Genomic DNA, 15,359 nt, shown 5'->3' with positions numbered 1-15,359 from the left:
GTGACTACGTCCATCAGACGCATATCAAGTTTTTCATATACCGTTAAACTCACAAGATATCTAAATGTAATTCCATCCATTACTGGAGAATATGTCTCATCATAATCGAATCTCGGTCTTTGTGAAAATCCTTGGGCTACAAGTCTTGCTTTATATCTCACAATTTTATTTTTCTCATTTATCCGGTCTTTGTGAAAATCCTTGGGCTACAAGTCTTGCTTTATATCTCACAATTTTATTTTTCTCATTTATTTTCCTCACAAATACCCTACAAGTCTTGCTTTATATCTCACAATTTTATTTTTCTCATTTATTTTCCTCACAAATACCCATTTATATTCTACTAGCTTTACACCTTCAGGTGTTTAGACTACAGATCCAAAAACTTTTCGTTTAGCCAGTGAATCTAATCCAAATTGGATCACATCTTTCCATTTTGACCAATCATTTATTCACCGACATTCATCAACCGATCCGGGTTCATGATCCTCGTCATCTTTCATAATATCAAATGCTATATTATATGCAAATGCATTATCGACAATTACTTCTCTTCGGTTCCAACTCTTTCTAATAACAAAATTTATTGAAGTTTCATTTTCTTCAGGAGTTGGCTCTTCAGGAGCGACCTCTTCAGGTGGTTGAATTTTGTCATTAGCAATATTTTGATCATTCGATCCTCTTTTCTTTTGAGGATTCTTATCTTTAGAACCAAGAGGTCTACCACACTTCAGGTGTGCTTTAGATTCGTTAGCACTTTTAATTTGTCCTTTTGGGATATTAATTTTAATCGGAGCATTTTCTGCTAGAATATGCGATTTAGTAATTCTTCTAGAATCATTAAAAGCAACCGATAATTGGTTTGTAATTTTCTGTAAATGTATAATCCTTTGAACTTCCAGTTCATAATCTTTTGTACGAGGATCAAGAAAGTCTAATGATATTTTTCAAGTAATTTCCTTTTTCGGTTGATCTTTACCTCCCCTAATGTCGGGAAATGTGATTCATCAAAATGCCAATCTACAAATCTTACAGTAAATAAATCACATGTTAATGGTTCAACATATTTAATTATAGAAGGTGATTCATACCCGACATATATCCTCAATCTTCTTTGAGGCCCCATTTTAGTACGTTGAGGCAGTGCAATAGGAACATATACCGCATAATCGAAATTTTTTAAATAAGAAATATTGGGCTCGTGACCAAGAACTAATTGTAAGGAAGAATAAATATGATAACTTGTCGGCCTAATTCTCACAAGTGTTGCTGCATGTAATATAGCATGTCCCCAAGAAGAGAAAAGAAGTTTAGACCTCATTAATAATGGTCTTGCATTTAATTGAAGTCGTTTAATAAATGATTCGGCTAGATCATTTTGTGTATGAACATGAGCTACATGATGTTCAACTCTTATCCCAATAGCCATGCAATAATCATCAAAGGCATGTGATGAATATTCACCAACATTATCTAGACGAATTTTCTTAATGGGATAATCAGGAAATTGTACTCACAATTTAATTATCTGAGCAAGCAATCTCACAAACGCTAGGTTGCGACTAGATAATAAACTTACACGTGACCATCTTGTTGATGCATCAATTAGTACCATAAAATATCTAAATGGTCCACATGGTGGATCTACAGGCTCATATATATCACCATGAATTCGTTCTAGAAATGCAGGGGATTCAGTGCCCACTTTCGTTGGTGATGGTCTAACAATTAACTTTACTTGGGAGCAAGCAACACATGAGAATTCATTAGAATTTAGTATTTTTTTGATTTTTCAATGAATGACCATGTGAATTTATAATTATTCGCCTCATCATTATAGAACCAGGATGTCCAAGGCGATCATGCCAAATCATAAAATCATTGGTATAGAACCAGGATGTCCAAGGCGATCATGCCAAATCATAAAATCATTGGGATTAGTAGACTTCTGGTCTTCAAGGTGATACATTTCAGCTGCACTTATTTTTGTATAATATAAACCAGAAGATAGAGAAAGCAACTTTTCTAATACGTATTTCTTCTCAGAAATGATATTTGTAATTAATAAGTATTCACCATTTGTCTCATTCATCATCTCGATATGATATCCATTTCGATGGATATCTTTAAAACTTAGCAAATTTATTCGAGACTTTATCGAGAGTAGTGCATTATTTATGATAATTTTAGTTCCTTCGTGGAGAAACACAGTGGCTCTTTCGGAGCCATCAATCAATTTAGCACTACCACTTATTGTGTTAACATTTGTTTCTTCTATTTTAAATGAGAAAAATACTTCATATTTTTAAGTATAGCGTGTGTAGTAGCACTATCAATGAGACAAGTATTATCAGCACCATTGTTTGATCCCAAATATTTGACATCCATTTATTTTTCAGGAAGAAATGACAAAGAAAATTACAAATAAAAGTAAATATCAATAAAGTCCATAAATTACAAAATTCATAAAGAAAATTACATAAAAGATGCGAAAATAACAAAATTCAAAATGTCGGGTATTTATCATGGGATCATTTCGCAACTTCAGGTTGCTCAAGGAAATCAGCTACATCGAGGTGTGTGATATCATCAAGTTGCTCAAGGAAATCAGCTACATCGAGGTGTGTGATATCATCAAGATCATCATAAACATTATTTTGATTAATAAAATTTGTCTCAGTATTTTTGCCTTTCCCTTTTAATGATGCCTGATAGAGGTCAACAAAATGTTTTGTCGTACGACAAGTACGGGACCAATGACCTTCTATTGCACACTGGTAGCAAATTTCCTCATAATGTTTCTTTTCTTCACTTTTCTTATCATTATTGTCCCATTTCTGGGAGTTGTTTTGTCTTCTGCCATGACTATGATCAATGTGATTATAAGGCGCATATCTGCCACGACCTCATCCACGATAACGACTACATCCTCGGCCTCCTCCACAGCCATGTCCACGCTCACGACCATGATTTTAAGATTTAGTTGTATTCACTTCAGGGAATGGGCTAGAACCAGTAGGTCGGGATTCATGATTTTTCAATAATAATTCATTATTTTATTCAGTCAAAAAGAGGCATAAAATCAATTCAGAGTATTTCTTAAATCCTCTCTTCGATATTGCTTTTGCATGAGCATATTCGAGGTATGAAAGGTGGAGAATGTTTTTTCTAACATATCATCATCAGTAACATTTTCTCCATACAATTGCAATTGAGAGGTAATTTTTATACATTGCAGAATTATACTCACTGATTGATTTAAAATCTTGTAGCCTTAAGTGAAGCCAGTCATACCAGGCTTTTGGGAGCACGACTAACTTCAGGTGGTCAAATCTCTCCTTCAAATTATACCACATACTAAGTGAATCTTTCATAGTTAGATATTCAGTTTTTAATCCTTCATCCAAATGATGACGAAGTAAAATCATAGCTTTGGCAGGGTCTTGATTTGATGTCTTATTTTCTTCCACAATAGTATTTTTAAGAGCTTTTGCAACAAGATGTATTTTAACATCTAACATCCAAGATAAGTAGTTCTTTCTAGAAATATCAAGTGGCGTAAATTCTTGTTTTGTAAGGTTAGTCATAGTGAAAAATGAATTAAATTGGAAAGAGAAATTATACCTCGAAAGTTTATCCAAAATATCAACACGTGCCCAATGATGAATCTAATGGACTTGAAGAAGATTGTTTCAATGGTAGAGCCTCGTGCTGATAACGTGTTGTAAAACTAATAAAGTAGAGTAGAGAAAGTAGACGAGAAGTAGAGAGAAATTTTATTTCATTCGTTCTTCATTGCTATCTCAAAGTGAGGTAGGAATACCTCTATTTATATACAAACTAATATGATATTACATGAATCATATTAATTACTCATTCATGAATTTAGTCTTTCAAGAACATGTATTGTGTTGTTCTAGGAAGAAGATTAATGTACTAGGGGAATATTAATTTATTGGGAAACTAAATGGACATCCACATTATTTCATAACAGATTTCATTTAATGGGCATTTGTAGATAATTATGTCTCAAATTTTAACCTAACTTTTCATCTTCTCTTTCTTCTATTAGTTGAAAACTTATCATTCTCTCCTAATATTTTCCCCCTATGTAATTGTCTCCCTTGAAATGTTATCAATCCTTTTTCTCGATAGTTATTTCATAAAAATATTAATCTTATCGAAATTTGCTACTATGTTCATGATCATGAGGAACCATACAAGTATTGAAAAATGTTGTGCGCGTCGCGGAAGCGTGACAACCAAACGGGCGTGCTTCGAGAACCAAATCAAACAAACGTCGAGATAAAGGCCAAACAAATCAAAACAACGGCACAAATCCAAACACAATAGTTTTACGTGGTTCGACAATTGCCTACATCCACGGGGTAAGAAGGGGATGAGGTTTTCACTAATAGAGAAAGAGTACAAACTGAGATTACAAATCACTCGAAGGAACAAACTAATCTCACCAACAAGCTCTTAATCTCTCCAAACAAAACCCTAAACAAATAACTTAGAAAATACCTCTTTTCTGTGCTCCAAATATCCCCAATTTTTCTTCTCCTCCAATTTTCTCTTCCAATTGTTCCATATATATAGAAATCCTAAAATCATAAACATACTAGGAATTCTAAACCAAAACCAAATCAAATTAGGAATCCTAATAACCTATTACCAAAATAGATTAGGAATCCTAATAATCTCATGTTACCAAAGTAGACTAGAAATCCTAATAACCTCATGTTACCAAAATAGATTAGGAATTCCCTATCCAACAATTCTCCACCTCGGCGAAGTTTTCCCAAAACTGAGCCGACACCGACCAAACCAAATACCTCACTTGTTGCATCCAGTACGAAGTGAAACGATCCACAACAACGGACTCAATCCATAACAAGTCGAGACCCAAACGAGAGTGCGAACACTCACCCAAATGTCGATATCTACTCACCAAATCAGCTGCATCAAAACTGACTGCCTACGTATCCTCTTGCCCAAGGAATCAAGTCTTCACGTAGTTCACCCAAATAGCCTCCAAAGGTCTCAATCCACTAGAAGAGTTCGTAACCCTTCTCTAATATCACGATCAAGTCTGCGGCTGATAGCACCTCCAATGGCTCCAAACTGAACTAATCCAAACATCTCCACCTGAGATGAACCAATGGCCATATCCAGACTACATCCATCAGCTGTACTCGAATCAATCAACCTATCATCTGCATCCAAATCAACACGATTCCCAATCTGTGTCACATCAGCTGGAATCCCAAATGATGCAGTATGATCTGGAGTTTCCACCCAACGTGGAGTAGCATCACTCTCCACCCGCTGCGATGTCCCAAAGATCTGATCACCACTCTTCACCTGCTGAGAGTCAAACGTGACATGCCTGCTCAGAACAAAGTCAGAAGCCAATACCTGATAATCAAACACGCCTCTGAATCCCAAATGTGCTATCGGATCAAATCTCACATCCACGATGTGACCAAGTACTGGGTAGCCAAACATCCGACGTAATCCAAAATCTGAAGCAGCTCCACCAGATCCCATATCTGTACATGCAGTAGTCGACAACCTATACATGATACGGCCCAAACATGTCGTAGCCTGCACACCAATGCCAATGCTCGACATCAAACGCCGATCCTCCTCCAGAAAGGAATAGCTGCCCAAATCTGCCATCTCGCCTTGTCACCTCAAAGTTTCCACACCAATGAAGTGTCTCCTATTGCCGTGAGCTCGGCACAAATGCAAAAAAGAACCCCTACCATAATCAGAACGTCGGGTTACCTTTCTACCAACACACTTCCTCCATCTGTTGAGGGCTTCTAGGACTTCACACCAACGGGACTTGGTTACAACCCATCAATGCCTAGAACAATCCCCAACTACGGAAACCACATCTCTATTACCTCCCAATGATGCTCCCTTGGAAGACCCCCGAATGCCTGAATGAACACCCCTCAGAAAACCCCTCGAATGATGGATAGAAGTGTCAAACTCCACCTCGGTCTTCTCACTCATACCAATGGGTTCACAGGACTTCAAACTACAGGTCAAAGCACTCCTCAAAAATCCAATGCGGCAACGAGATCTACAAATAGGAAAAATCTCACCTTTATCTCCAAATGAAGCCCTCGAAGAGCCTCCAAAGCGATCTACTCCTCCAAATAGCCCAAGCGCCAACAAACCAATGCGGAATAAACGAAGAATAGATCCAAACTAAAAAAGATAGAGTCTTTACCAAAAAAATCCCACCTTTCTCACCAAACGAAGCCCTAGCCAAACTTCCAAATTGATCTACTCCTCCAACCAAGACAAAACCCTAGATCTGAAATCTGGAGCTCTGATACCAATTGTTGTGCGCGGCGCGGAAGCGTGACAACCAAACGGGCGTGCTTCGAGAATCAAATCAAACAAACGTCGAGATAAAGGCCAAACAAATCAAAACAACGGCACAAATCCAAACACAATAGTTTTACTTGGTTCGGCAATTGCCTACGTCCACGGGGCAAGAAGGGGATGAGATTTTCACTAATAGAGAAAGAGTACAAACTGAAATTACAAATCACTCGAAGGAACAAACTAATCTCACCAACAAGCTCTTAATCTCTCCAAACAAAACCCTAAACAAATAGCTCAGAAAATACCTCTTTTCTGTGCTTCAAATATCCCCAATTTTTCTTCTCCTCCAATTTTCTCTTCCAATTGTTCCATATATATAGAAATCCTAAAATCATAAACATACTAGGAATTCTAAACCAAAACCAAATCAAATTAGGAATCCTAATAACCTATTACCAAAATAGATTAGGAATCCTAATAATCTCATGTTACCAAAGTAGACTAGAAATCCTAATAACCTCATGTTACCAAAATAGATTAGGAATTCTCTATCCAACAAAAAATCCTCCTCCTTTTTCCACGGACTGCCTTATATTTGTTTTGGCACTAGCATAACTAGTTGCATTGAATTTTAAAAATGATTATTGAGATTTCTTGCCATGTGTTTACAAGCAAAATTCACTTGAGTATTTCTGAGAGAGTTCTTTCAAAATTAAACATAAACTTTCTTTTAGTCAAAGTACGAAAATGTAGAAGAATTTCAAGTATTAGTTTCAGTGTACTGTCCACAATTAAGCGACAAAATTTGAATACACTTTGAGAACCTAAGTCAGATACAGATGACTGAAAAACACTTCTGGTAAGAGAAACTTTACAATGAAAGAAATTGTTGCTGCGTTTTTCAATAAATAAAGATATTGAGAATCAAGTTTATCTTATCCACAAAATAAGTACCACTAAAAAATCCCTGCAGCATCGCATAGATATAGTACTAGCTAAAATCACTATTTACTAGATATCTAATTTTCTTTCTTTGTCACTCGTGAAATAGATCAAAGTCATTTCAAGTTTATCAATGTGGATGGATCCGTGAAGTTGCAAAGTAAGTGAATACAATATATTTATATGTAATTTTTATTTTTTATGCTAATATTTGACTATGTTTAGCCTTTTTTCGTGTGAGGAAATTCTCTGTGTTTGAACATAATTTGTGTAAAGTGAGCAATATAATATGTGATGATGTTTAGCTAATTTTTTTAGTGAGGAATTTTTTTAATGTTTGAACATAATTCGTGTAGAGTAAGTAACATACTATAATTTTTGCTCTATCCATTGAAACAAATATACGGCGATTTAGACCAAACTATATGTTTGGTCGGAAAATGCAAGAAAAGCAAGAAAATTGAGAAACAGATTTGTATTAATATCTCTAACTAACTTAGAAAAAGAATGAATACAATCTCTCCTTGCTATCCCTCTCTAACTAATTTAGAAAAAGAAATTACAACTTTTCTTCTTATTGGTTTCCCGATTTACAAAAGAGATAAGGAATCAACAGAGATCCTTCCATTTGTTTAAAACTGAGTTCTTATTGGTAGCGATGAGAGCTTGGACCTTGTATCTCATTGACGATCCGAGCACCTCGCTTCGTAGGACGTTGTCTCTTCTTCTTAACTTTTACGTCTTGAGAGAAGAACTCTAATGAGTTTGAGAAGAACTTGCTAGGTAAGTTTTTAAACTCTAAACAAGTTATGAACTCTAAGAAAGAGTTGATTTCAGAAAGGAAATGAAACCTTTTTAGCCACAAAACCAATCTCAAGAGTGATAACAGAGATGACTCAAGAACCAAGCCAAAAGCTCCACCAATACTTCACAAACTCTCACAGAAAGCTAAGGATCTCCAAAGAGCTCACCCAAAATTTGAAGCCCCCCTTTCAGCTGAGATCTCAGCTATTTATAGGCTTTAAGGGGTGTAACTGACCCCTTAAATTGCTCCATAATGGGGGTTTAATGGCCCCATTAAGTGGGAAAATGGTTTTGAAACCGTTCAAGCCAATTTAACGTGAGGTTCGCGTTTGAGCATGAGCCTCGTGTTTAGGGTTAAAACGCGGAGGTGAGCCTCGTGTTTAGAGTTAAAACGCGAAGGTGAGCCTCGCGTTCCGCATTTGGAATTGAAACGCGAGGATCCACCCTCGCGTTTATCTTTGAAGAGATCATCAATTTGTAATCTCTTCTTCAACCTCTGCAAAGATCGTTATCTTGTAATCCTTGCATTTAACTCTTGAAAATGTCAAAGTCGTCAATTTGTAACTCTCATTGGTTAACGTGAAAGTTATCAGATTGTAACTTTCATCATCAGTTGCAGGGATTAACTATCTGTAGTAAATTTTTTAGCCAGCCTACACTATATAAAGTTGATTGATACATATGTACCGGGGAGCATATTTTCTGTTGAAGATATTATTGACTTCTGAATTGCCTCATAATTATTTCGTTTTTTGTAAAAAAATTATACTTCTATTTATATTAGCATAGGTGTTACTAGCATTTTTTAGTATGCACAAATATGTAAGGTGTTAAGCACGCATCACGTGCATCAGAAGTCCTGGTATTTTAGTTTGTAAAATATACAAAAAAATGGTGATGTTTAAAGGACACAAAGATAAATCACTAGTAGAAAACAAAGCATTGGTGATGGGGAAATCCGTCGCCAATGCAGTAAAATCCGTCACCAATACACTTTCGCGACGGGGAACAGTCCGTCACTAATAATCCTGTCGCCAATGAACATTGGCGATGGGGTCATCCGTCGTCATTGTTCATTGGCGACAGATATGTATTGGTGATGAAAAACATTGGTGACAGACTACGTCCGTCCCCAATGTTCACATTGGTGACGGACTACGTTCGTCGCCAATGTTCATTAGCGACGGGTCATTCCCGTCGCCAATAAACATTGGCGACGAGACTAATTCCGCCACCAATGTTCATTGGGGACGAGTGTATAGCCGTTGTCAATGTTCATTGGCGACGGTATCAGTCCCGTTATCAATGTACATTGGCGACGGGATGACGCCCGTCGTCAATGAACATTGGCGACGATATCAATCCAAAAAATTTGCTTTTTTTGAGCCCCCAATCGGGAATGTATACATGTTGCTACCAATATTCACAATATATTCAACAATATTCACATTTATCGATTCACATCCAATAATATTCACGTTCATATCCAACAATATTAACATTTACATTTATCGATTCACATCCAACAATATTCACATTCAATGATTCGCATCCAACAATATCCAATAATATTAACATTCATCATTCATCAATTCACACACACACACACACACACACACACACACATATTCTGGAGGTCATAATATGTTCAACACAATCCAAAAGTCCACAAAAGTAACTAAAAAGTCTAACTCACCACTCACTCATCATAGCCGTGGTCCCTATCGTATAGCGGCTGCATCAGAATGTCGTACCGTACTGCTGCTTCCTAGGTGGTACCTCCTCTAGTCTAAAAAATGTAAATCAATATGAAAATATATTCCAAAATACTCATAATAAATACATATATAATATGACATATATACCTCTCCACCACTTGCAGCTACATGCTCATCATATGCCAACCCCATAATCTCCGCGTATATAGGCTGCGGAAGCAAGTCCTTTAAGGGTATGAGTCACTGAACGACATCCTAAGTCGTTTGTGCACCGCCTAACTTGTGCTTAATAGTGGGAAGAAAACTTAAAGCCAATGGAATTTCAACATTCTTCAACAAGTATTTTTCAATCTTACCCACGACGTATGACGTGTCACATGGTCATGTCGAGGTCACAGATTGGCTACTAGCCTTATTGGTGGTGGTGAGTGTCTTAACTCTAGCACTTGGCAGAGGCACTCTTCCTTTCTTTCTTGATTGTAAACCGTAAGCTCCGTCGACAACTTCCATCCACTCGTCTCTGGTCATGCGGTTAGGCTCTACATGAGTATCCTCTATACTTTGAGACTGCATGACACGGGACAAGACTTCGTTTTGAGAAGCTTCCAGCACCACCTGCATATCATATATCATAAAAATTAGAAACTTTGATGAAAAATTATTAAGTATATACAAATCTAAAATTAATCTTATACTTACGTTCAATTCATTAATTTTCTCCACCTTTTTGTCATTTCCCTCTACATTTTTATAGCCCTGGGGCGGTGTATAAGCTCTTTTAGCAAGAAGAGTCGGTGGCATAGTCAAAGCGTCCTATGATATATTAAATTCCAAATTAAATGTAAGAAACTAATCACATGAAATCAGTTTTAATAATATGATCATATCAAGTTTTCACTCAAATGGTTATGCTCGATCTGAGCATAGGGAGTAATCCTAAAAAGTGATCGTATAGCTTTGATCTACGATTCACCGATGTCGTCTCACATATTTTCTACAAAATAAAGTATGTTATTAGTATGTGCGATGATAATGTATAAATAAAAAATAACGTGATGATAATAGCCAGAAATTAAAAATAATCTACCTTCTTCTCACCCTCCCACTCGATAATGAGAGTCATCCAATTAAATGGAGGAACTCTCTTATCAAGCTCATAGATCCTCTTCCAATCAGCAGATAAATTTGTGAAATAACTTTTCTTTAGATCACTCTTCCAATCCTAAATAAGCTTGGTCATTTTAGGGATAATATAATCCTAAGACTCTGGGTTGTCCTCAAGACAATAATGATCCTGCAAGTTACATGGCAAAAAAAAAACACTATAAGAATAATCATTATGAATTGTAAACAAAATAAGCAGCAATATAATAAATAATTACCATGAGCTTCTCCCAAATCTTCTTTATGCCTTTAAATTCTTGCTCCTCAAAGTTATGAGCAATATTAATGGAGCTTGGATCTCTTATTAAACAACCAATCAAGTTATTAAATCTGACAGCCCAATCCCCAATAGGAATGTTGTCCTTCCACTCCAAAATGTCCCGGTACCCTTTCGGAGGAACTTTCATCTTTTCCTCACTCCCATGCCTACCGGGTTTCTCATAATCTTTTTTGCCTATAAAAGACATAGAGAAATAAATTTCTTATAAACTTAAATAAGTAAATAAGTAGGAAACCTCCAAAGTTTAAATGAAATTATTACCATTTTCCCTCATTAGCTCTGACATAGCTTTACCTAGTCTCTGTTTTATGGCACGCTCCTTTCTTTTAAGGGAAAATTGCTTCAAGGCCCCAAAAATAATAAGTTGATGTGTCCTAACCCCCTGCATTATTTGTCATGTGTATTAGCCCCAAAAATGAGAACTCTGTGTGATTCAGCCCCAATTACAATTCCCAAGGGAATATATCCCCAAATTACCCCTCTCCTTCTCCAGATCTCTCTTCTCTTCCAACAAACTCATCTCCTCTTCCACCCTCTCTCTCCAACCTCGCTGGGAACCTCCAGCACCGCCGCCACCTCCTCCATCTCCGCCTCCCCTCGACCTCTACGACTTCATTCTCCCGCCGCCACCGTCATGCCGACTCTTCTTCTTCCGCTGGAATCGCTAGATCTGGAGGAATCTAAGGTTAGGGTAGGGTCGCTGGAATCGCTGGGATTGGCCGCGTTTGATGGTGGTAGGGTCGATGGTGGGGGTGGTCGGAGGTGGTGGAGGGGGGAGAAAATAAGGCAGATATTCGGCACCCCTTGTTGCTTTTTGAAAACCTGAAGTCTTTTGGGTTCAAATTTATCCTATCCGCATGCAGGCGTCCTTTTAAGTTGTTTTCTATCCTTTTTTCTCTCATTTTGAGTTGATTTTTGCTGGATGTTTTTAGCAAGCTGTGAGATATAAGTGAAAAAAAACATGTAGAAAACAGAGATTGGAGCTGGTTTGCTCTCTTTGGTGATGGTTTTTTCGGTGGGTTATAATAGTTTGTGAGCTTATAGTGTAAAAATAAAAGAAGAGCAGAGATTGGGTCTGATCCCCCCCTCTTTGGTGATTTATTTTTGGTGGGTTTTAGCAATTTGTGAGCTTTAGTGAGTAAACAAAGAAAATAGAGATTTTGGTTTCTTTCTTTGGGAGTTATGAGGAGATTGTACGTGATACTGGAAGAAAATAGAGATTTTGGTTTCTTTCTTTGGGAGTTATGAGGAGATTGTACGTGATACTGGGTTTAGCCATTTCATGGATCTGATGGTGAGTTCAGTTATGAGGAGTTATGAGGAGTTTGTATTGCTTGCGAGATGACGAGGTCTTAGAAGGTAGAGGAGAAGAAGGCTAGGGTGGAGGAGAGCTTGATTGTGGAGAATGTAGGTTTGGTTTTATGCCATTGCTTTATAATTTGAACAAAAGTATTCATTTAAGAATAAAGTGAATTTATGTTACTTCAATTTTTATAGTGGTGTATCATGTTTTGCAGTGTTAGTAATATGAACTATAGAAAATTAATTGTTAACGTTTATCTGTTCCATGTTAAGTATAGTGGAGTAAATGTTAACTTTTTTTTTCTATTAAATGTTAAGTTTTGTTAATTAGCTGTTAAGTTTTACCTATTACATGTGAACTATAGCCGATTAACTGTTAATGTTTACTTGTTCTATATAAGTATAATTGAGTAATTGTTATCTTTATTCTTTTTGATGAATCCTTTTCAAAATCAAACACAAAGAATGAGCTTCACAATCGAAGAACCAAATCAACTACAATCGACATCCAATGCATGCAGCTTGATTTCCATTAGTTTTCAGACAGCGAAACTAAAGAAACTCATTTTCTCTGCATGAGGACACACATAACGAATCAAGACACGCGAACAAGCTACAAATCGTCATGAAACAAAGAAGCACGAAGCAAACACTCGCCAAGAGGGTGGTTCTGGTTAAGGTGGGGAGGATGAGGAACAGCTTGGCGTGTGAGGGGTAGCCTTTTCAGTTGTGCGTGCATTTTGATTGTACTCTGAATGTTTACAAATCGTCATGATAATTTGTGGGAATGATTATTTTTCTTTCACTAGTGTCATGATTATTAATGGGAAGGATAATTTGTGAGAAGGATTATTTTTCTTTCCTTGGTTGAAGTTGGAGGTCCTGATGTTAGATTTTTCCAAAAGCTTAGATTTTTATTCTTTGTTTGTTTGTAAAGACTGATGTTGTTATGCTGTTATTTATGTTCACAATGTAAACATTGAATGAGATCTGGATAACACGTTCCCTTTTGCAATTTATTTGGTAAATGTCATTGGAAACATGTTAATCATCGCAGTTCGCTTGTTAAGTTACACTGATAACATGTTAACTTTCACAGTTCGCTTGTTAAGTTACACTGATAACATGTTAGCTTTCACAGTTTACTTGTTAAGTTACACTGATAACATGTTAACTTTCGCAGTTCGCTTGTTAAGTTACACGGATAACATGTTAACTTTCGTTCTTTGCTAGTTAAGTTTACACTGATAACATGTTAACTTTGGATGGTAAATTGATAACTATTATCCATTATCCATTATCTGTTATTTCTGGTCATATACACGTTAATATAGTTCTCATTTAACATGTTAACTATAATACATAGCATGTTATAAATACGTATTTCATGAATATAGTTGGTGGTGTTGGCGAGGATGTTGGTGGGGAAGGGGAAGGTTAGGTAAAACATAACAGTTAATCTACAAAACTTAACATTTAAAAGGATAAAGATAATAATTACTCAATTATACTTATATAGAACAACTAAACATTAACAGTTAATCGGCTATAGTTCACATGTAATAGGTAAAACTTAACAGCTAATTAATAAAACTTAACATTTAAAATAAAAAAGTTAACACTTACTCCACTATACTTAACATGGAACAGATAAACGTTAACACTTACTCCACTATACTTAACATGGAACAGATAAACGTTAACACTTACTCTATGTTTGGTGGAAAATTTGTAGTAAAAAGATAATGAAAGAATTAAATGTTTTATTCTCACAATCTTAATTACAATTTGAATTCTGATTACAAAAGAGAGGAGAATTAATCTGAAATCTCCCCTTTGTTTAATTCTGGGTTCTTCACGGTGGCGATGGAGTGCCTCCCTCAAATGCTCGCGTCGAGTTTGCTCTCCGTTGACGATCCGCGCGTCTTGATTCACTGGAACGGTATCTCCTCCTCACGATTTGACGCTGTGAAGGACTTGAGTGGCAAGTTTGAAACTCTGAATGAATTGATAACTCAGATCGAGTTTAAACTCTTGTAAAAGAGTTGATTGATCTTAACCGTAATTGGTTAGACAAGCCAAGCACGAAGATAGCTCCTGTTGCCGAAGAATGTCCTTTGCTGATCTCTAGATCTAAAGATGCTCAATGATCCAAAGATCTCTCTTGATCTGCCCAAGCCAAAGAGCCTCTAACTAAACTGATTTTTTAGTTATTTATAGGGGATTAAAGGGTGTAACCATATCCTTAATTCACTCCTAAGTAGGGCTGAATGAGGTGTAACCGCCTCCTTAATCCATTCCTAAGTGGGGGCAAAATCCCTCAGATTATGGGAAGAAAACGGTTTCTAGAACCGTTCAACTCGTGTTTGAACGAGTTAAACGCAGGTCCTGCATTCTGGAATAAAATATGCGTTTGAACGCAGTGTTTGCGAGCTGCGTTGGGCAATAGATGGAACCTACGTTGGTAGCTGTTAGAAGCTACGTTGGCAGCGATTGGAAGCTGCGTTGGCAGCAGTTAGATGCTGCGTTTGGCTACAGATGGAAGCTGCGTTTGCAACATTTAGAAGTTGTGTTTGGCAGCGAATGGAAGCTGCGTTTGCAGCATTTAGGAGCTGCATTTGCATAGCTTTGACTCTGGAATGAGGCCACTTGTGCTTCACCTCTAGGATGCAGGGATGAGTCCTGCGTCTTGGATTGAAGAGATCGTTGGCTTGTAATCTCTTCTGTCAGAGCATCGCGACGATCATTGTTTAGTAATCTTAGCTTTAGCTCTTTGAAATATGAGAGTCGTCAGATTGCAA

The 15,359-nt window shown here is 36.9% G+C and overlaps 1 long non-coding RNA gene across 2 annotated transcripts; it reads left to right on the top strand.

The window, feature by feature from the left end:
• LOC109837803 lies at nt 1,906-13,404 on the top strand. 2 transcript variants are annotated; one of them, XR_002246453.1, is made up of 4 exons: nt 1,906-2,576; nt 2,622-3,323; nt 7,400-7,450; nt 13,023-13,404. It is a non-coding gene; the product is annotated as an uncharacterized LOC109837803 (long non-coding RNA). The 2 variants fall into 2 exon arrangements; XR_002246452.1 differs by lacking the exons at nt 1,906-2,576; nt 2,622-3,323 and having other exon boundaries at nt 6,823-7,450.

The sequence above is a fragment of the Asparagus officinalis genome, chromosome 4 (genome assembly GCF_001876935.1).
Source record: "Asparagus officinalis chromosome 4, Aspof.V1, whole genome shotgun sequence".
Lineage (NCBI taxonomy): Eukaryota > Viridiplantae > Streptophyta > Magnoliopsida > Asparagales > Asparagaceae > Asparagus > Asparagus officinalis.
Note: the sequence above shows the minus strand (reverse complement) of the source record. Positions and strands in the feature narration are given on the sequence as shown.